This window comes from Aquila chrysaetos, chromosome 24 (genome assembly GCF_900496995.4).
Source record: "Aquila chrysaetos chrysaetos chromosome 24, bAquChr1.4, whole genome shotgun sequence".
NCBI classification, from domain to species: Eukaryota; Metazoa; Chordata; class Aves; order Accipitriformes; family Accipitridae; genus Aquila; species Aquila chrysaetos.
Genome location: NC_044027.1, coordinates 1,983,165 through 2,005,372, shown reverse-complemented (window position 1 = coordinate 2,005,372; position 22,208 = coordinate 1,983,165). Strand labels below are relative to the sequence as shown.

General features: G+C 49.8%; 1 protein-coding gene across 7 annotated transcripts in view; it reads right to left on the bottom strand.

Moving 5' to 3' along the window:
• PLXNA2 (plexin A2) overlaps positions 1 to 22,208 on the bottom strand; it is a 225,817-nt gene that overhangs the window by 81,350 nt on the left and 122,259 nt on the right. The gene's annotated exons all lie outside the window — the stretch shown is intronic.

Sequence of the window (22,208 nt, the reverse complement as noted above, 5' to 3'; positions counted from 1 at the left end):
CTCAGAGCGGATCTCAGTTCACTTTGTAGAAATCCCTTTACTTCCTCTGTGCAATGCTCTGCTGGCCTTTAGGCAGAAAAAGGCCAGGTTTGCTTTAACTCTGTCCCTAGACCATGCAAGCTTGGACAGCAAACGGCCATGCCGTCCATAGGGCTGAAGCTGGCACGGTCGGGAGATGTCCAGCTGGGAATATCTGCAACATGAGCTACAGCAGGACAAATCTGCCCTCCTGCTGCCTGCAGCAAACAGCCATCCCTCCGGGCCTGTCTCCTGCGGGGTGTTCGCTCCCCGGGCAGCAGTGCCACGCTGGTGGGTACCAGCCGCACCGATGCAGCTTGCTCCACCTTGAAATCAAAGGCTGCGCTGCTCGGAGTTTGCCCCAGCACAGATGTTCTGGGGGGTTGACATTTCAGCGTGCGACCCCGCAGCCCTCATCAGCACTGCCCGGGTGTTGGTGTTAAGGAGCACCCGCGATGTGGTAATGACTGGAAGTGGGGATACTTTGGAGGGAACGATAGCGTCCGTCTGGAAACACCGCGAGCGTTTATAAACAACGGCCCTGCTCCAAGCAGCTTCTTATATTGGGTTGGAAACGATGGAGGCTTCAAAGCAGGTGTCAATGCACTCCCTGTGTCAGAGAAGGGAGCTCCATGCTCTGAAACGCAGACATCGAGATCTGTTATGAAAGACCTAAATCTCAGTGGTGTGTATCACAGGAAAGCTCAGTGCCTGCTGCTTGCAATTGCCTTCAGCCGTCTGTTTTTCCTCTCTCCCCATAAAAACCACATGCTAGACAGCAGAGGCCCCTTCCCCCAAGCTGCTAGCCTAGAACTCATGAATTCAGTTAAGTTGTTAAAAAGGATTGTGGCAGGCTAAGATAAAACAGAGGAGTTTAAAATGACAAACAGACTCCTAAATGGGATTAGAGTCTTAATGAAAACAGTAATGAATGAATGAGGCAACCAAATATTACCCATTAATATTAGACAGATAGATTAGATCCCTAGGCGCTGCATTTAAAAACGACATGAAATTACTTCAATTACTCTGCATTGATAAATAACAAGGCCATATTTACTGTTAAAACACATTTCCTCCACCCTCCCCCATGCTTGCTTTGGCTTCTGCTTCCCAAGAGGGAGAGCAGACCATCGAGAGGCTGAAAAAATGCACCAGGCTGGAAGCTTCCACCGCTCCCCTCCTTTCTGCAGGAGACCCAGGCTAGCCAGCATCCACCGCACACGTATTCCAGGGCACCTGCTGCAGAGGACTAGTCCCATTAGTCTCAATTACTTCCATCAACGCCGCTATTTCAGCCTTTGCATTTCTGTGTTAGAGCCAAAGCAATCACTGCCGATTCCCTTAAAACCTGATGCTTGCAGCATCCTTCCTTCTCAGAAATTCACTCTACCTTTACTTGCTGGTGGATACAGCTGCTCAGCATCCTCCTTTCCACACGGGGAAAGTGAGATTAACCTGATCAGAGGCCTCTTCTAATGAAGAGATCATAGACGGATAATTCCTGGGTGCTTGGTGGCATTTACATGCTAATGATGAAAGACACTCTGGTAAAGGTAATGTCAACAAGAGTCCCTTGTCCTTGCATCCCAGCCTCCAGCCCAGCCATCTGTTCTCTGGGTTCAAGAAAGCCCTGGAGGACAGGCTGCTGTTAGGAGAGCTGCAAAACATCCTTTCCAGCTCTGCCGCCTTGGCTTGCAAACCTTCGTGCCTGGATGAAGTCTTCTCTACGTGACTAGGGACGCTTCTCGGTAGATGCTGTGCTCAGAGCTGGATGGCCAGCCTAGCTGATAGGATAAACAGAGCACGACTGTAAGCACACCGATGTTGGTGTGTCAAATCACTGATGCTTTGCTGCTATGGGACCTTAAATACCTTTGCAAAAAACCCTCATTCCACCTCATAACATATCAGTAAACAAGAAAAACATAAAATATCTCATTTCAGAGATACAAGAGGAGCAGCCTGCAGAAAGAGTGCAGAGCGAATCACTAGCACCACAGCAAGCCAGAGAACCTGAGCCCAAACTCCAGGTCCTTGCTGCAGTCATCAGAGACGTCATCTAATGTTTTCTCAGGGAGAGGAATGGAATAACCCTCCTGCTTCCCCTCAGCTGGGATGCAATCCCTTGGGGAAAGGCTGCACAGCCATTGAACAGGGCTCCTGGTTACTCCAGCTGAAATACTGCTGAGCAGGGAGGATTCATTAAGTGTGGGAATGAGGGGCAGGAGGGCTGAGGGGGTTGTGTGTACCATGCAGATATAAATTAACTTTCCAGGAAGGCAACAAAACCCAGCCTTTGTGATTTCCCACCCCGAAACAAGGGGTAAAGCAGGAAAGTGAAGAGGGAGGAATGCGCAGAGCTCTTCCCACAGCTCGGGGGATGGATGACCTTTCCAATACTATACCTGTATAAATCTTATTTAATGAAATAATAAAAAAAAGAATAAATGAAGGTTAAATCATTCCCTGCAGCAGATTTACATCGAAAACAAAGTCTGTTCAGACAGCGGTTGGTTTACACAACAGGCCTTTAACATTCCTTTCCTAACTACTAGGGCGACTCCTGACCAGCTAACCACAAGATGAGTGATAGGAGCCCTCGAAGCCAAAGGCAACTTGCCAAGACAGAGGCAAAAGGAACAGCGCTAGTCTGGGGTTTACTTTAAACACACAATTAGGGGTTTCGGTGGGTCACAAGTCACAACATGGTGGTTTTCACCCATCAAACCTTCCCCACAACATTCCCATCCTTTGGGACATGACTTCATTTCCAGCGCCACCACCAAGTCAGCACTTTAAACACCCACTTCCCCTCCCTTTGCACACCGCAGAGCAAACACCGCTGCCTGCGGCTTGGAAGTGCCCCTGGGAAAATGGGAAAACTAACCAAGGGCCTCCCATTATCTGAAATAAAAGCTGGAAAGGCTTTTGTAGCCAGAGAAGGTTGGGCAAAGAGTTTAGCTTTCATCTTTACCTGCTTTTCCTTGGGCTGCTGTTTTGCTGCATGGGAGAAGTGGAATCAAAGAGCAGCTCTGGGGCTATGGCATTGCTTTGATGAAAGGCAGAGGTGATATAAGCTCAGAGCTTATACATAAACTTCGAAATTGCTGCATTAATGCTCCCAGTGCTGCAATGCTAAGTCACTTGTCCCTAGAAGCCATATCAGCTCCTGCTGTAAACAGTTACTTTGACATCAGCTTCTCACTGTCTGGATACAGCACTCAAAACTGTGGCATTTTGGGCAAATAATGCCATGAAACTATTTCTGCTCCATCAGAGCCTGAGGAACTTCTGCATATATTTCCATAAATATCACTGGCGTCAGTACAGCAATAGACCCAACAGACTGCGAGGGGGATCCTGCAGACTGCTGCTGAGTCTACCTACAGACTGACTCTAGGAAAAGCTATGAGGTTGAAAGGACTTTGACTGAAACCACAAAATAAACTGGCTTGTGTGAAAATTGGTAGCCCTCAGTTTCTAGGGAGGCTGGAAACGAGGGCGAAGGTCCTCCCAGCTATGGAAACGTCCAACTCGTTGCCTGAGGAGGCTGAAAGTAGATGGCATTGAACAGCCTTGCAGAAGATCAGTTCATTAAGGTCAACTCGGGAATGCCAAAAATCTGTGAGGATGCACTAGGAGAAGGACTGGTGGATATATGACCTGCTTTCACTCTCCTGCCTCTGGCAGGGTACAGGGCACAGGGAACCACCACGGTGGTTCTTATTGCCATATGAGAGAGATGAGTCTACCAACACTCCTAGACAAAATTCAGTCCCTAGCGTTGTGTTTTTCAGCCGCAAACCTTCCATGGGAGGCGAATCCCCACCGGTGCGTGGGGCAGCGGAGGTGGAAGGGGATCTTCCCTCCCCTCAGCTGCCTTCCTGCTGGAAGCCCGTACCAGAGCAGCTGCTCCAAGGGCATTTCTCTGCAGGGTAGCTGGCAAGGGACAGGGTTAATAGGCCCACTCCATGCGTGACCTCTCTTCCCTCTCTGTGAGAGCTTCTAATTACGAAGCTAAAGAAAGAGGGGCAGCCGGCGGCATCAGCCAGACCCCACCGCCCGCGCCTGCCCTCGCTGATCTGATCGATCGCAGCCTGCCGGCGAAGGGAAGGGCTTCACCCCGGGGTAGAGGCTGAGGTCTCCGGGAAAGGCAGCTTCTCCCATCCCACCCGCACATGGAGTGAGCTAACCGAGGCCAAAGCCACCCTGGAAAAAACAGGAGCATCAGCAGGTCCCTTCTTCCAAAAAGGAGAGCAGTTTGGGAGGGCCATGAATAAATAATGCTGCTAATGAAAAGATGCCTGCGCAGCCCCGGCGCGGTGGAGGAAGCAGACCGATGACTCTATTTCTGATGCCCCGGCAGCCTGACAATTGGCAAATGAACCTCTGCAGTTATATGTTTCCCCTCTTTATTCTTTTCTCATAAAACTGGCAGGAACAGGGGTAGGAAAGAGATGCTGGCGGCAGCTGTGTTCAGTATGAAAAATGAGCAGCATATGTATGGGAGGCAGCTGGAGCCCAGCGCTCGCTGCAGAGCGAGGGACCCCACGGCTCCCTCCCGCTCCCCTGCCACACTGGTTATTTCCCTCTCTCCAGCGGGGCCCCGTGCTTAACCCTTGCCTTCCTCCGTTGCTGCATGTACCGCGATGGAGCAAATCGGCCAAACCCACAGGGACCTGAGGCTGCACCTGACGGTCACCAACACCCGGTGCCCCTGAACGGCAGCGCGTTCCCTGCGGTTCTGGCGTGCCCAGGAGCTTCAAGAGAAGTTGTAGTCCTGCTAGAATGGGCAACACATGTATGCACAAAGTAATAGACCACAGCTGCTCCCAGAAGCAGATGAAACATTATCCTCCGTTTACAGATGAGGGACTAGCACTGGTGAGAGCAGCGAAATGGGGCACAGCACGAGGGCTGCAGCCCAGCCCGAGCAGCACCATGTGCCCATTCCCGGGCTGCCTCAACGAACCGCTGCCGCTGTTCCTCCAGAGCCTGCTCGGCACTTTCTAGAGGCACACAGACAAGCTCCGCTGCAACTTGCCCAAAAACGCTTGGGGCACCCTGTGTCAGGGCCAGTGTCCCCATGCCGACCCGCTCCTGCCCGCCACGGAGGCAGGGCTGGGGTTCCCTCTGCCGTACGGCTTCTCGCCACCCCTGCCCTTACAGCATCCCCCCTCAAGTGCCTGGCCACTTGCCACCCCTGGCACGCACGGGGACACAGAGGCCACATTTTGTTTACCCTCCTTGCTCAGGAGAAAGCCCAGGGCTGCACGGGAGGACATGTCTCGCCACCCACCTTGAAAGGGACCCCACGTGGCCAACTGGCCGCGGCACAGCAGGGTGGGCAACCCCGCATCTGCCCGCTCCGAACAGACTCGCAGGCTGTGCTCCGCGACAATGCGGGCTTTGTTCCCGGCTCTGGCACGTCCGAGGGTGTCAATGACACTGAAAAGCTTTGACTGGCCCTTTCTGTTTGTTTTCTTGGCACACGCAAGTATCATTTAAATAGCCCAACCTCAGCTCTGCCCTGCACCTCGCGTGTGACTGACATTATTATTCAACAGCAGCTTTGCCCAGAGAATGGGCTGAGCAGAAAACGACGGCTTCCAGCCCCTCCGGCTCCTACGATGCCTGCTTTCCCGGGACAGCATCACACACCCCAGGCTGGGCAAGCGGGAGCCTGGCTGGGAGGGCTGCGGGGCTCATCCCTCGGACGCCCACATCCCATGGGACGTTGCCTTTCCAAGGGGACGGTAAGCTCTGGGGCAGTGTCGGGGGACATTCAGTACAGCCATCCCAGACCCTGCTCGGCTCTTCTCCATAGCCGGTCATGAAGGTCTGCTGCACGCTGCAAGGCAGGCACACGAGCAACCCTTGATTCCCTGTTTTGTGAACCATTTCAGGGTTCTTCAAATTGTTTAAATACTGCAGAAACCTAGGAGGAAAGTCACAGGCATGACCAGTTTGTGTAATTCTATAGAGCCTTGAAAATCCAAAGCATCCGAATGCCCTAAGTAGCTTTAAAGGTCACAGAGTCGTATCATTACCTTTTTCACGGCCTGACCGTGGTCCTACTACTCGTTTGCTCCAGGAACACTGCCGTAGTCTCCACGGCTTTTTACTAAGTATTGCTCTCTAACTACATTACGCTGTCCTTGCCAGTCAATTTTCTGCTACTCCATCACTTTCCCATTTGTATATCATTACATACGGCTGTCAAAAATAATTTAGGAACCTGACCACCAGTGTGAGAAATGAACCCTCCTAAGTATATCCCAAACTCTCTAATTCTGAAAGAAAATGAGCTTTAAGCCTTTTCCCCCAAAGAAGAAAAGCACTGTCCCATGGCAGTTGTAGCATGCCGGCCCCGTTATCGCACACAGGCACGCCGGCGAGGCGGGTGATTACCAAAAAGAACATCTCCGGAGACAACACAGCAAAGCGTCAGGGACCACATCGAAACAGAGGAAAACAAAGAGCTGTGGAAACACACAGTTTGCTCTATGTGATGTGATTCTAAGGTGTCACGTTTGTTCCCACCAGGAGCCAGGCGCGGCCAGCACGGCAGGTACCCCTGCCGCCCCTGCACACCCTCTGCCCAGACCACCGCCAGACCAGGCTGGGCTGGAGTTTAAGATATTGTTTGCATTGAAGGCTCAAGACAACACACGTGGATTATCCCAATTTACTACTCCGAACAAGGCATTTTACTTTTCCCATAGGGTTGCACACAAAGCACCAGCCGCCCTGGGGACTGCCCCTGCCCATGTTCAGTTGCTGGTAACCTTGGGTGTCTCGCTTTAAAGCAAGGCGCCAGACTTGCTCTCTCAAGGCGAGAGAGGAGCCCTGAAGTAATAGTTTAGACTCGAAGAGCAAATTTAGACAAACAGGAACATCACCACTCCTCTGTCTTGATTCCCAGGCTGTGAAAGGCTAGGGAGGACTGCTCTGCGTCGCCGGGCGGCTGGGAAGGAGGAGGTGTGCTGCAGGCAGCGTGGGAGGGAGCCACGCACGCAGGGAAAGGGCAGAAAGCGCGAGGGATGCACCTCTGCCCAGAGACACACCGAGCAAAGGACAGGGGCATGATAGCACAGAGTCCGCGGAGGAAACCCCACGTAGCAAGGAGGAGGAGATGGGGTGATGGCACAGAGTGAGGTTCAGGTCAGCCCTCATGTCCTGAAAAAGTCAAATCGTCGGTTTTGGGTCCCACAGAAGAGCCGCACGCAACACCAGGCACGGCCTCCAGCTCCTGGAGGCGGTCAGCTCTCGTGGCAGAGACTGAGCCTGGAGCACCAGCCCTGCACGGGCTGCAGGGCTGCTCAGCCTCGGAGCAAGCAGTCCGGCATGGATCCTTTTCCTTCCCTCTCTGAACACGCACACACACACACACACACACACTTCTGGCAGTGCAGCACACGCCATTAATTAGCTGTTTCATCACAGGCCAGCATTAATGCTATAGCTCTCCAAGATGCAGATCAAACCCCTGTATCCTCGCCAAGTACAAAGGACACCCATTAGGCAGAAGCGGGCAGCTTCTCCTTTTGCAACAAGTTACAAGAAAATTTGTCATTATTGTAATACATTTACTTTTGTATAGCACTCATCTCTTCCTCCTGTAACAGAAGGTGTCGCCAAGGACCTTAATGTCCATGACGAACACGAACAGACGGACACAGCGTTGCTGCGGCTTCCATTCTTTGGAGGCTTTTCCACCATCACCGAGTGTCTCCCCGTCACTCGAAAGACTCCCTGGTTGTTGGAGAAACCTGCCGACGGCGGGATAGAGACAGGCTGGTGCTTCCTGCCCGTATGTACCAAACAGAGCGCCTGCAAACGCCCCGCATGTCCCCGAGATGATCAGACTGAGCCATGTCACCTAACTCTCCTTGAGTTACCACAGGCAGCTCTTGGCTTCCCACCCTTCCCAGCACTGGCAGCTTTTCATGCCCCAAAAATGTGTGGGAGAGACTCACTCTCTGCCGTGCACTGGGAGCTGAAGAGGTGAGATGTCAGCGCTGTCAGCACTGCAGCACAAATCGACCCCAGAGATTTCGTATGAAAACCCAGAGCTGTTCACATTAGTAGCTGCAATAAGGAGACATTCACGGTGGCTTTCACTGACAGCTATGGTCGCTCTGATTTCTTCCAGCATTCTTGGACGCCATGGGACAAATTTGCTGCTGGTGTAATACTTTAATTCATTTCAATAGATTTATGCTGAGACTAAATTTGGCCTTGCATATTTTACTCCCAAGCCTAGTAATCAGTAGTGGAATAATTTGCTATTGGCTGCTCTGATGTTTCCATCTTTTGTGCATATCGAAATGACAAAGACATCAGGCCCTCAAAGTCCGATTGAAGAATAATTGGAAATCCAAAATGGCACTAAATGTTATTTTCTAAATAAAATGCATTCAATTACAGAACATGAGGCTGTAAAGCATTAAAAAAGATTAGTTAGAGTAGGAAAGAAAAAAAGTATTCAAATCTTCAGAGACTTCATTATATGCACAGGATACCCTCTATTCTTTGGGACAGGCAGGAGATAAAGCGAATGCAAAACAACGCAAACATTTCCAGCAGCCCCTGCTGCCCCAGAAGGGCCTGGATGCTTCTGCACTGCTGGATTTCCATCTCAGCTGTTGCGTATAGTCCCTACTGAGGGTTATATCTTTCCCCACTTCCATGACAGGCAGGCACAGCTGATTTTGCTTCCACAGCACCTTTTGTTATACAAACGAATTTCCCAGGTTGTTTTCAAACACGGAAAGTTTGTTTCATTAAAGCAAGCATGTATTTACCAAACACTGATGGCCTGAAACACTCCATAGACTCCTTTGGCAGTCCCTGTGCCTGCCCACAGCGAGGGAGTCCTACGGCAACCCCCCTTGTGCTGCCCAAACGCCCGGGGTGCCGTGGTCTGTGCAGGGACGTCCCCATCAGACTCGGCCGGAGCTTTGCTCTCAGCAGCAAAAGCAGACAGACACTCGGAGGACGTGCAGCAAACCCTGAGCAAGGTCTAGACCAGTTAGACATGGAGGGGGAAAAGCTTCCCTGTGTCTGAATGCATTAGGCAAGGCAGGGGAGAAAAAACAGATGAAACAAGAAAAAACTGAGAACAGAGCAATAAACACTCCTGCTTCAGTGTCTGCAGCGAGATGCTGCGCAGGAAGAGAAGGCACGGTACAAGGATGGGCTCGAACTCGAGGGATCAGAGATCTCTGCAGGTATGTGGATGGCAGCGGGCTCTGGATGTTGGGGTCTCCAAATTGCCCCCATAACTTGCAGAGGAGGAACACGTCCGGGCACACATCCTGGAGCTAAAAGCCAGAGTCTGCGTTATGAGGTGTCTGCTACGTCTTTATATTAATAAGACCAATGATACAACAGATGCAGTCAAAACTTCAGCAAACACCATAATGGCCATCAAGCAAAGGAAGACAAAGACAATCGTATTTCACACAGTAGGAGCTGGTAAACCCATGCTTAGAGCAACAGAGTCGCAGCCAAACAAACATGACCCCAAGTGGGATCTATGGCTCTGGCAGGCACATTCTCAGCCTACACAAACAGGGAAAGATGAGATGCATTTATCTCGGATACTTCGTTTCAACAGCTTTCCTTAACAGCTCTGGCCTCTTGAATTAATACATACTGCCAAGCAAGCTGCAGAGCGGGCTCGCAGTGGGGGAGGTGTAATTATTTACATGTCTCTTCACCGTTTCCATAGAAGGATTAAAGACCAGGTGAGATTTCTTTGCACACTACTTTTTATTATGTTTTTTTTTTTAAGAGAAGATAATTGTCACTTGAAATCATTCAGGTGCAGATGCAACAAATTGCTGACCTGCGGCTGATCTCAAACGACGACGATGATATCTCGGCTCCACCAATAAATACACACTCGCAATGGGGGAGAGGGGAGAACAGCCTACACATAACTGAAGATGGATTTATTCCAGCCTTTGCTATAAGGCTGAAGGCTGGGAAGCCAAATCCCTCTCTCCCAGGGTTTCATTAGCTGGGAATGGCTTTCTAACGAGATTTACACAATCTAGCCTGGAGCCTACACATTTTGCTCTGCACCCAAAGACAGTAACAACAGGGAGCTAAGGAGATGCCTTCTTTTTCTCTGGTCACCCATAATTCAAGACTGTTATACCGCTGCCATCAATGTGATTACACAGAGTGCAAAAATAAAATAAAAACCTGCCTTTCTATAGCATTAAGTCTCCAATTTCAACTGACCCAAGCCAGGAAAATTTGTAGTTATGGGGACCACATTCAGTCCATTAGGAAAGGATAGGAAATTGCCAGCTGGGATCTAAATGACATTCTCACCTCTCCCTCCACCGGCCGGCAGCCCAGCTGGGGCGAGCAGCACCGCTCCCGTTCACTGCTGCCGTCCCCCATCCCTGCGGACATCACAGAAGGGGACCGGGGGCTATTTCAGGGGGGGTCTCTCTGCATGTGGGGTGGTGGCAGGTGGAACCGTGGTCCCAAGCCCCACTGCACCCCTGTGAGGACAGGGAGAGCCCTCAGCCAGCCATCCCTTTATGCACTTTGATGGATCAAGGTCCTTCGTTGGACGGGATGCAGTTTTTCTGGAATGGCGCATCCTCTGCTGCAGCAAACCCACAGCTAGACAAAGCCTAAACCCAGACGCCCCGATGCCATGCTGCTGCCTTACAGGGATGCTTCTCCCACAAGTACAACGCTTTCTCCAGCACCCTGCTTGGACGAGATGATAGGGACTGAGCTGGGTCCCAGGCCACCAGCCTGGACCATGCACACTGAAAGCAAAGACCTAAAATGGAAAAATCCAGCCTTTGACTAACAACTGGAGTTTGCACGCTCCTCTCCGCAGTCACAGTAATGCTGTTTCTGGCACAGTTTCTCCAACAACGCTATTCTAGTGTGGTCAGCTCTTTTTGGACAGAAGGATTTTAAGCAAATTCTTTTTGTGGGCGGGACTGTCGGCTCGCTCACACAAAGGCCCAGCCACACAAGGAGGAGTTATTTTTTAACACCCATCCTCCCCTCTGATTCCTCCCCAAATAAAAAAAATACTTATCATCATGTTCTTGTGGAGATATTAATAGCACCCAAGACACTGACAGTTGCCTGCCTGTGAGTCACTTCTTAAAGGGATGGGAAAAAGCTTGCAACAACTGCGGCTTGTTAGGAGACAATGAAAATATCATTCATGAACAGTAGTGCTAAATACCATCCTTATTATGGCAGGTTCGATGGGAGATGTTCACGTGTGTAGTGCATGTCCAGCGCAGCTGGGTCTAGCAGGGGCTGACTCCATTACACAGCCTTTGCCCAGACAACCACCAAGAGAAGAAGCTGGCAGCTGGGCAGGCAGCAAGCCTTTACCAAATTCTACCTTAAATGTCAGTTGACTTTGGCCATTTTGGTTTTGATTTCTATCACGGTAGCGCCCTGGAGTCCACAGCACTGACCAGGATCGTTAAGCATGTCACTAACGGAGCAAAAGGCACGTCCCTGCCTCCGACTGTCTTCTGGGTCATTGAGACCCCGGGCTGAGGCAGCACGGAGCCCACCAACGCTTCCAACCATCTCAGCTGCTAAGAGACCCGCAGTGCTTGGGTCTTGTTTCTGGGCCCCTCTACTACTCAAATCTTCTTATTTCTCCACTGCTGGTATGGGATTCCAAATGGGTCTTTAAATTCAATTATTTGAAAGCATCCCTGATGTCTTGACAACCTAATTTGGTCTCCTCCAGGTCTTTCAATACCACGTGCGGGAGAGCAGCAGGCACCATCCTGCCCACGTGATGCGCTCGCAACGCAAGTCGCTCCAGCTCTCTGAGCACTCAGCTCAATTTCTATTTGAAAGGAAACATGAATGCTAATTAAACAGCCATAAGGGCACAGAGCAGATAAATATGTGTTGCAAGAGAAACGGGAGAGACACTCTCTGAAGTGAAGCCAGGGAGGAGAGGAGGCAATGTGTCATTGTTTTTGGTGGCACAACTTCAGAATAGCGCTCATCACTTAAAATACTCCTATAACCAAACCTGGTCTTACATCAGCGTGATGGACTTCCTCACTGCCTTAAAACCTTCCTCCTCCTCCACTGTGATATCCATGGCTGCCTTGACTTCAGTAATACACATTTGAAACAATATTTTGCTCCATCTGAAGAAGGCTGGGTAAAGCAGTATTTACATGCCAGCTTCCAGCACGCTCCAAAATGCCTGTGCCAACTCCTCTGCAACTGAGCAGCCCTCTGGGCTGCAGTCAGCAGACTGGAAGGATAACGATCATCTGAAGTGTAATCTTTTCCTGCCACCTCTTAGATTAAAAAAAAACCCAACACCTCCAATTTTTGTCTAAGAAAGGAGAGCAGTCATGGGAGGAAGACTGGATTATAGAGAGCGGTGCTGCCGCTCTGTTCAGCCCTTTACAAACACAGCAGAAATCTACTGGTTGAGCCCCTACTCAGGTTAGTTTTAAGCACAAAATACTCTACCCTGCTTTGTCTGCACAGACAAGGAGCAGCTGGAATCGGTGATGCTGTATGTACTTGGGAAGGACAGAGCTATGGACATGCTCTGTATAACATAGGCACTTCAAGACAGAAATGGCAAAATCCCACTTGAGCTTTGGTTTTTGCCATCAAAACCAGCAGTTTGGCCCTGCCAGAGTTCAAGGAGGTTCGGAGGAAAAAGTTCCCAGCCCGGGAAGAAGAAAAACCCAGAATCTATTAATATTCACAGGTGTAGCTTGGCAGCAACAATGCACACAAAGTCTCATTTGAAACTCGAGGGCTGCCACGACCGATCAACCTATTGCTCAGTCAACCCTGGAAACATGCCGCCGGCTACGGCCACTTCCAGCTGCTTTGCCGGGACGGGAACACGCTCCCCAAGGTCCCGAGGAGCCGGCCAGCTGCACGGCACCATGGCCTCCACCGCACTGGCATCGCCTTCAAGGAGCACCCCCCTTCGTGACAGGCACTTGGGGATTTACTGATGAAGGTTAAATGCTTTCAAAGTGATTTTGTGCACTGAAATCACCTGTTCATGAAGATTTATTTTTTTTAAAGGTACATTTCTAAGAGTCCCTATGACTAACTGCAGCTGGGAAGGTGATGCTCACATTGATGAAGACTTTGTAAACTATTTGTCACTGCGAACCATGACCAGTGCCTTCTCTTCCTATATTCACCTCGCTGTGACTATGGAGCACCGAACTGAACAGCGATGAAATGAAGAATGGTCCTTTGTTATGGGACTAAGGATTTGGGAGGTTTCAGTTCAATCTCTTCCTCTGCCATAGATTTCCTATGTGACTTAGGATAGGTCACGTAGCATCTCTATGCTTCAATTCCTCATCTAAAAAATGATATTGCTGCTCCATCTCATAGGGCTTTGGGGAGGATAAATCTGTTAGCGGATAGCAAAATGTTCACAGGCTGGTGGTGGTTGCCGCAAAGAAGCCGGTGAAAATTAGGCAGCTGTGATAAGTGAACAGGCAGGTAGGCGCAGAGGAAAAAGAAAGAGGGAAAACAACAATCTCCCTGTGCAATGAGCACGTTCTAAGCTTGATTACAATGAAAATGATTTCTTTTACACCCGCACAGAAACCTTTGGGACCCCACTGTCATTTCCCCTCGCGCAGCCCCCTCCAGCTCTGACGAACGCCGTGCTCCTCTCGGTCTGACCCCCAGCACACTTGGCAGGGGCCGGTGCCGAGCACAGCCCTGGGCACGGCTGGGGCTGGCACGCAGCCCCCCAGCCCCGCGGCGCAGAGAGGAGGCCAGAGTGTTTAGTCTGCCGGGCACATTCCTGTGCGCTGCTAAAATAAATAGAAGATTATTAATGGAGCTCCCTTTTCCTCACTAGCATTGGCCAGAAATACCAGAGTTATCAAGTGGCTCCCGAGGACGGCGCAGGGACGGGGCTGGAGGGACCCTCGGGGCTGGGGGGGGGGTCTTGCTTAGACAGCTCTGGCCAGGAGCTGCGCCGGGTTTGGTGCTCAGGATTTTCTTCTGGGATGCTGAACTTGCGTGCTCTCCAGAAATGTCCCAGGCTTCCCAGGGAAACCCCTGTACCTTCCTCCATACCCGTGGTCTGGCACGCTCTAGAAAACCTCAACATTTTTGCCACAGCAAAGTTTTAATGGGGGAAATATTTTGCCAGGGAAGGAGGAGGGAAAACAAGAGCAAACCCCACAAACAGTTGTTTTTCTGCTTTGCAACCAGCCTTAACTTTTGTATTTAGTCCCAGCTTGCAACACCATTACAGCCAGTTCCCCTGGGGCACATCCATCATTTTCAACCTATCTGGAATCTGCAGGAACTTTTTCCTGAATGTTTCTGAACTTTTCAAATAGTCTGGTGGGAATTTGGTTTTAAAGCTGAATACTTGTTTGCATTAAAGCTGTGCCAGTGGGACTGGCCTAAGGGTCCTACTGGCTGAGTGCATTCAGAGGTTTGGGCTGGGACTTAGACTGCATTTTTTAGCCCTGCTCATTTCAAAATTATCACAGGAATCTGTGTTTGTAGCTGTATTTCCCTCAACTGATCTGAAATGAAACAAAAAAAGAAACCAAAACCACTGAAAGCCAAAACCCAGTCCATCTGATTCTGCAGAACTTTTCAGAACCTCAAGGGGGAAAATAGAAAATGGCAAGGGATGCTCAGAGGTTAAGACTCAGGGTGGATCCAAACTCTCTTAAATCCTTCGGCCCTTGTGAGCCACAGAATTCAGTCTGATGCTGATACCGAGGTTCAAGGAAGAGCCAGAAGCCAAGCCTGGAGAGAAGACTGCTGGAGGGTGCTCTTAGCTGCTCCCCATCCCACTCAGAGCCACCAGAAAAGGTGCCACATTGTCCCGAGCCTTCCAGGCTTCGAGGTGCCCATGCAAAGCCTGGTTCCAAGGGCAGTGCTGCATGAGACAACTTGCCGTCCTTCCTTGCAGAGTCCTCAGGTCTGAGCTCATAGGGGAAAGATTCAGCGGGACAAGTGCCTGCACATCGCCCGTGCTTACTTCCTGCAAACTTCATAATAATAAAGTGATACTCTATACCGTATCCCTTTTTCCATTTCACCCTTCACTGGATCATTTTATGCATCTATTCCCATTGCTAATTCAAACTAATTAAAGTATAAAATAGAATAATTTGTGCAATTTCAGAGCTCCCCTCACCATATTGTGAGTTATGTTTCTTTTTTGTTAGTGCCCGGTGTGAACAATTCCCCTCCTCACCGGCTGAATAGCCGCCAAACTCATTTGCTGAGAAGACAAACTATTACAGCAGCATAGGAAGGGGGGAAGAAAAGAAGTTTAAAAAGCTCTAGTGGAGAGAAAGAGGAATCTGAGGTTTGCTTTTAAATTTCATAGCCGAGCACTGAGTGTGAAATTTCAGATTTATCCTTCAAGTAATTTTCTCTCTTGGGAATACAGTTCTCTCCCTCTCTCATTGCTCCTGTTAAGGACCAGAGACCTGTGTCTGTCTGTCCGTCCAAACATGCAAATCCTGCAGCAAACCCACAGCTCTGCAGCGTTCCCTGCATTGCTCAAACTCAGCCATGAACATTAGCATCATCCACAGAGATGCACCAGACACCTCAGCTTGCTTTCAAGATGGAGTAGGGGTGGGGGCATCAAATCTGGAGGGACGTTAAACCTTCGCGCAGCTATTGAGGATGTCAGCTGTGCCCTTACAAACACCCGATGCACTCGTGTGCTGAGAAGGAGGAGGTGTGGGGGTGTGTGTGTACGTGCACGTAAGGGAAGTTCTGGAAATATTTCAGGACTGCGGTTGCTTGCCTGAAAATTAAACAATAGGTCTCTGGAAGAGGAGGAATTGGAAAGGGAAGCAAATGCAGAAGCAAACACATGGGAACCCTGTGGCTGTGACTGGCAGGGGAAAAAATAGACTAATACAAAGAAAAAACAAAGCAAAACAAACAAACCCTGAAAGCAAACCTAGCAAGCACTTGAAAAAAACAGCCATATTAGCAATGTCTAAAATAAAACTCATTTAGAAAAAACAAACCCACTGACGCCGAAGGCAAATTTTTACGTGGGGGCATTTTTTACAACTTCTTCCAGGAAAGTTTATTTTTCAAGTATTCGTTACCTCAAAGACTTCTGCACTTAACTCCGCACCCTCGAATGCTTGAACTTTTTGTGCCTGTACATAAATCTCAGCAGGCTGCAGGGCTGGAGGAACGTACTGGAACCGGCCTGGACACCGACACATCAGCCCCACCGTAGCCAGAGCTCTGCACGCGTGACAAATGGACTGCCAGCAGGGCAGGAAAATGAGACAGCATGCTGTCCCACCTGGCTGGGCTGGGGTTTTTTTGGTCAATTGATGTTAATTAACACATCCTTCTTGTCAGGTAGATATTGTTAATGATCTCAGACAAGTTTTTAGCTGAATTTCTTAATTATTCCTAATTGACTACAGGGAGGAAAGTGGAAAAAACCTGCAGCAGCTCATGAATTTTAGGAGAGCGAAGCATGAGCAGGTGGTGGTGGAAGAGGAGGGCACCGAGCTGGCGCAAACCTCCCTGTGGAGCACAGCCCTTCCTCAAGGACAGCAGCTCTGCTGCGGCAAGGACCGCGCTGCTCCGGGGGGATTCCCTCCCCATCCTGAGCTCCCTCTTTCGTCCCCCTACTCTACTCCCTCTTTGCCCCAGCTTATGGCTATTTCATGCCTTTCTGGCAGCGGTCGTGGAAGAACACAAGTTGGGCAAGTGTGTTCCTGCACCCCAACGTGCTGGAGCAGCGGGAGGTCCCGGCCAGGCTGGTGACACCGAGGGTCGTAGCCAGCCCCCACCAGACAAGCCCTGCACGGGGCCCACGAGTCCCGCTGCACCCGCAGTTATCTGCACGGGCGCTGGTGCAGGATGGCTGGGAGGAGTAGTTCATGGGAGGCAAGATTTTGGACACCTCCGGTGGGATTCAGCTCAGCCATTTTCCCTGTCCCCGTGGTTCAAACTTTGCTAAGATTATGTCCCGCTAACTGGCTGTTCAACTAGCAGATAATGTAGTTAAAAATTTAATCAGTTCATTTTTTCCCTCTTGATGACTCCAGACCCTTTTATCCACATCTCTTGCATTTTTTATTTTGTTTTCTCAGTTCTTTTCAGGACACCATCAGTATTTACAGCCTCGCTACTCCAGAGTTGATGGACTCCTTGTTTTTCTCAGCCCTCACTCCAATTCCAACCTCTTCTAAATCATCCGGGCAGCCCCCGCCTGCCTCCCTCTCAATCAGCATCCAGAAAGTTCAGTCCAAAGCAAAGTGGTTTTCACAGGACTTAAACATCTCGGGGTTACAGGACAGGGAGCTGTGCAACAAATTATCCGCAGACACTCCTGCAGATCTGCAGCTCCTGACACAGGGGCATTTGCAAAGCAAATATTTCACAGCTAACAGAGCAGGCGAAAAGACAGTTTCTTTACCCAAAGCCACAATGATGTATACGGAAGAGGGAGGGGGGAACTTCTCTCGGTGGAAAAGCAACAGGTCTGAGCGAGCTCTGGCAGCGCTGCCTGCTCTCTCTGCCCTCCGCCAAGCGAGGGGCCAGGACCGCACGCCTGCGAGATGCTCGTAGCCGGGTCAATACTGGTCATACTGGTCAGTGCCCCCCAGCACTGACGCACGCACGGCAACGATGCCTCAAGCACTGCTCCTCACTGGTTAATAGATGAGGCTGGGATAAAGCGGCCGCAGGCACATAAAACGGCCCCTTCCACCTCTTCCATCCAAATAACCTTCAGCCTCCCCAGCGCAGCCCCGGCAGCGAGCGCTGGCCCCCTCCCAGCGCCCGGGGGCCATCGCTTACTGGCCACGGCTCTGCCTTCCCCGCTGCCGTGCCCTTCTCGCCACGGCGTGAGGGGAATGTTTAGGGGTTGGCATTAATCATCGCTGCCTCCCACCAAGCGACGGGCGGGAGCGCGGCTCCGCTCGTAACACTCTGCATAAGGGTCTCTGAACTACATCAGCCGGGTATAAAAATGTCACATCGGCCACGAGAAATCGCTCAGGTGCTCTAGTGAGTGCTCGCTTAAAACCCACAAAAAGTCAGCCTGCACCCTCTAAACCTTCCTTGCCTCCTCCTAAGGCAAGGTTACCCTGCAACGGGCACGGGGGGGCTCAGCATCATGCACGGCTCAGCACCACGCACGCAGGCAGACCGACCGCGGGGCATTTGGTACTCACTCGAGGAGCAAAGGATTCTTCAGTACATCTCAGGCTGCAGAGGTCCGTGGCCCTCTGAGCTCTGCCATGCTAATTGATGTTATCTGCATTTCACCGGGTGATTATGTGTTATTATTTCTACCACGGGAATGGTGAGGTTCCCAGTCAAGAGCAGGATGCTGCTCTCTTACATACTGTATAAAACCAGGATGAAATCATCCCCCTGTGGCAGAATTAACCACCGAAATAACTACGGATGAGCTGAGAGCAGCAGTGTTTCTGAGGCAATGAAATGTGCAAGGATTTTGGAGGATGCTTATGGAACATGAATTTTGCATTTGCAATGTCCTGGCCAGGTATCTCATTAGGAAGGTGCTGCTTCACCCATCAGGGAGCAGACCCACATCGCGTGACCTTAGCACTTCATCAAACTATTTTACGTGATTAGCACAAACAAGCGATAGATCATTAGCTGAAAAAAAGTGCTGGAAAAGAAAGAAGGAAAAATATGTCTCAGTATGGTGTGTCTGGACGTGGGGAAGAGGCAATGAGAGGAGGGAGAGTGCCTGCCCCGAGGTCCGGCTCCTCTGCCCGTGCCAGGATCCTGCACCCATCTCTGCCTCCTGCACCCTCTGCAGTCAGGGCTTACAGCTCTGCATTTGGGAAGAAGAGAGATCTGTCGGGCCACGTTTCTCTTCACTAGCGCAGGGATATTCCTTCCAACAAGCCCTGCAAGTATTTTGATCACGCTGTTTTAAATTCCATGTTTATAGCCCTTGATTAGGTGGTGAAATCTTTTGGAGACGGCAATCCCTGCCCTGGTGCCTGCCATGCGTTTGATTGAGCCTCCGCTCGCTCCCAGTTTAAAAATAACAAAATTTGTTCTTCTATCAAGAGCTGCAAAAATCTTTGGCCCCAATTTTGCTGATGCTTATATAATCTCCGTGCCGAAGTATGCCCACCATTTCTCACAGGGTTAGCTCGCGACTGCTGAAGGTGTACGTGGGAGCAAAGTGAAACCTGCTGCATGTGAAACCAGTGCTGCAACAGTTTGAACTTGCACAGAGAGCAGATACAGCGACTAAAAAGGGGTTGCAGCCTTGGAGTCATAAAATTCCTTTCGTCCTACAGGGCTTATTTAATTGAAATGCACTGAGCTTTCTTACATTAAAAAAACCTACCGTCTCCCTGACGCACAGACAATTAATGCTTCAGGACTGAATTATAAAGCTGCTTTTTCTCAATATAACCAGCACTTTTCCTGTAAGCCTCAGTCTTTCCCTCTGAAAGCCAGAAATCAGGGAAGATTTTCTGCACATGCAGAGGTTGTTGGTGTGGGCTCCATGACAGACTCACCATTAAAATGGGAAGATTTTAAATCTGGGGGCTTTGGTGGCCCCATGACATTTGTCACTGGTTTTGCCCTGCATTGCCATTAACCCCTCGCCTGCTGCTTGATCGCTGGGGGCTCCCAGCCCTGGGTGCAGCCTCACGTCTCTCCGTCTCAGCGGAGGTCAGCGAAGCAGGCGACGAGCCCGTCACGACAGCAAGGCTACCGATTCCACTTCAATATTTTATTTTGTGGGTTTTTTGCCTGATAGAAACTGTTAATGGAATTTGTCTGCCCATGAAAAACAAGCAGCAGCTCATGCTGGGCACCGGCTGAGAAAAGCCACGGTGCAAGTCCTCTCGCCACAGCTGTGCCGGTCCTTCCCAACGCCGACCCACCCGCAGCACCTACGGCTCTTTCGGTCGGAGGGCATGGCGTAACTGCCAACACCTGGCAGCCCCGATGCTATTCCCGTCCCGGCACCCCACACAGCTCCGCTAATGCAACACATCTCCATCTCAGCAGCATCTAGCGCTATCCAAGCCTTGCTCAGCTTGTGGGCAGAAATGGTGTTTGCTTGCTAGAGCAGTGCTGAGAAATGAATTTCTGCTTTAAACAGTCAGGGTCAGAATCATTTCTCTTTTGCTGTAAGAGCTATTTGAAACCAGGTGCAGTGGGAAGAGAGCCTGTAAAAGCTCCTAATACACACTCTTAAATCATGTGGTTAAAGAACTCAGAATAAGCGGCTGGAAGCAAAGTTTCTTTATCCTTCTCTCCCCCGGACTGGGCTGTGCAACTGTTGCTTCTGTGCTTTGTGGGAGTGAAATCAAATGTCAAATATTCTGCTTTGGAAGAAGTTGGCAATGAAACATGAAAGGCTCATGGAGAGCTCAAAAGGACTGCGGATAAATTGGAGCGAGGCACAGACAGAGCTGGGACAGGAGCCAGGGAGAGTGGGGAAGGACTGTGCCTACAACCACAACTCCAGATTTTAGGATGAAGCGACTACTTTCCCTAATGCATTTCAGCATAAAGCTGATCCTAGCTGCTGCTAGCACAGAAGGAAGATGGGCTTCATATCGAAATGTTACATCTACTCTTTGTTGGGAAGCATCCACGCATCTCAGTTTATTCAGCATAATCACAGTCCAACACAGAGCGTCACGTCTCATCGCGGGTCTATACCTAACACCACAGCCTCCAGAGCTCAAGACCTGCTACTGATCAGTATTAGGGAGCACATGTTTCTTAGCTTAATTCCACAAAAAAAACCCCATTTTTTGAAAGATGTGTTTTGACATATGCATGTATCCTGTTTCTTTCTCAGCAGATATTTAAAATCACAGGCTCTGGACAATCCTCCCCCAGCATAGTTAACATGCAGCAGATCAACGTTAAGAACAGCTGCTCTCTATGTCATTTTACTGTGGCAGAATTTCATTTTGTTCCAGATTTCCAGACTTCAGTAGACATTTTTACTGTATATTCTCAGTACTTCTGAGGGCACTTCCCACCATTTACAGCCTCAGCCCTCTGAAGCTGGTGGACCTTTCTCCTTCTCTTGGTACTGACCCCTTTTCAATCAGCAGACTCCTTTATATAGCACTCAGGAAAAAATATATTCTCCCCTCCACTTTGCTGAACTATCACATTGCCAGGATTAGGGCAGTGGGGTCACAGGAGCTGACGAAATCCATATGTAATGGCATGCCGGGATTTCTGGACCCAAAGCACGCGCCTCTACAAGGGCAAAAGGCAAATCCTACAGCGAGTCCTGCAAGTAATGAGGGACGGCGTCCCCCCGGTCCTGGAGTCTCCCCCAAGGCGAGTGCTTTGCCAGAGTCGTGGCTGGAAATGGAATTAACGTTCCAGGAATATTCTATTATTTGCTAATTCTCTTCACATCTTTTTGTTTCACAATTAAGCAAATTAGCACTTTGATGAATATTAAGACGCTCTTGCCTCATAAAAGATGAGTTGGAGGCATTCCCACTGGATTTTCCTCCTAAGGAAAACAGTTCCTAAACTGTTTGAGATACACATTGGATTGTTTCCTCCCTGGCATGAGCAGCACATGGCTCCTGGAGAAAATGACCACAACATTAGCATTTTATAAAATAATTCAATTTCAAACTTTGCATAGATCCTCATTATTACCATCTAAACCAAGTCCAAGCTGGAATGGGATCCTAAATTTGTGACTGTTCATGGCAGTTTCTATCACTGAGTTGCTGTAACAAGCATATAATGCCTTCTTTAACCACAGGGATTCATTCAGTTAAGTCTTTTAGCAGGGAAAAGACTTTGCAGTCTTCTAAAGTATTTATTCCCTGGCTTTAAATAACTTCATAGCCAAGGTAAGTATTTGCCAATTTTTTTGTTTTGCTACAGGTTAGCAAAACAGTTCTGCTGGCTTTGGGAGGAGCTGTAAGCTCCCTTGGGCAAGGCGAGCTGTTCCGATAGCTGCTCGCTCTCTACCTCCATCAGTAGATCTTTAAGTACTTCACACTGATACCTTTCCGTAGCATCTCTCTCAGAGCAGGTGGGAGGAAGGACAGATATTTGTTTACCAGCAGACGTAGAAAGCTCTTACTGACCAGAGGGTTAACTCAACACAGAACAATTTAATAGCATCCAGACATCTTCAGATGCAACCTTTC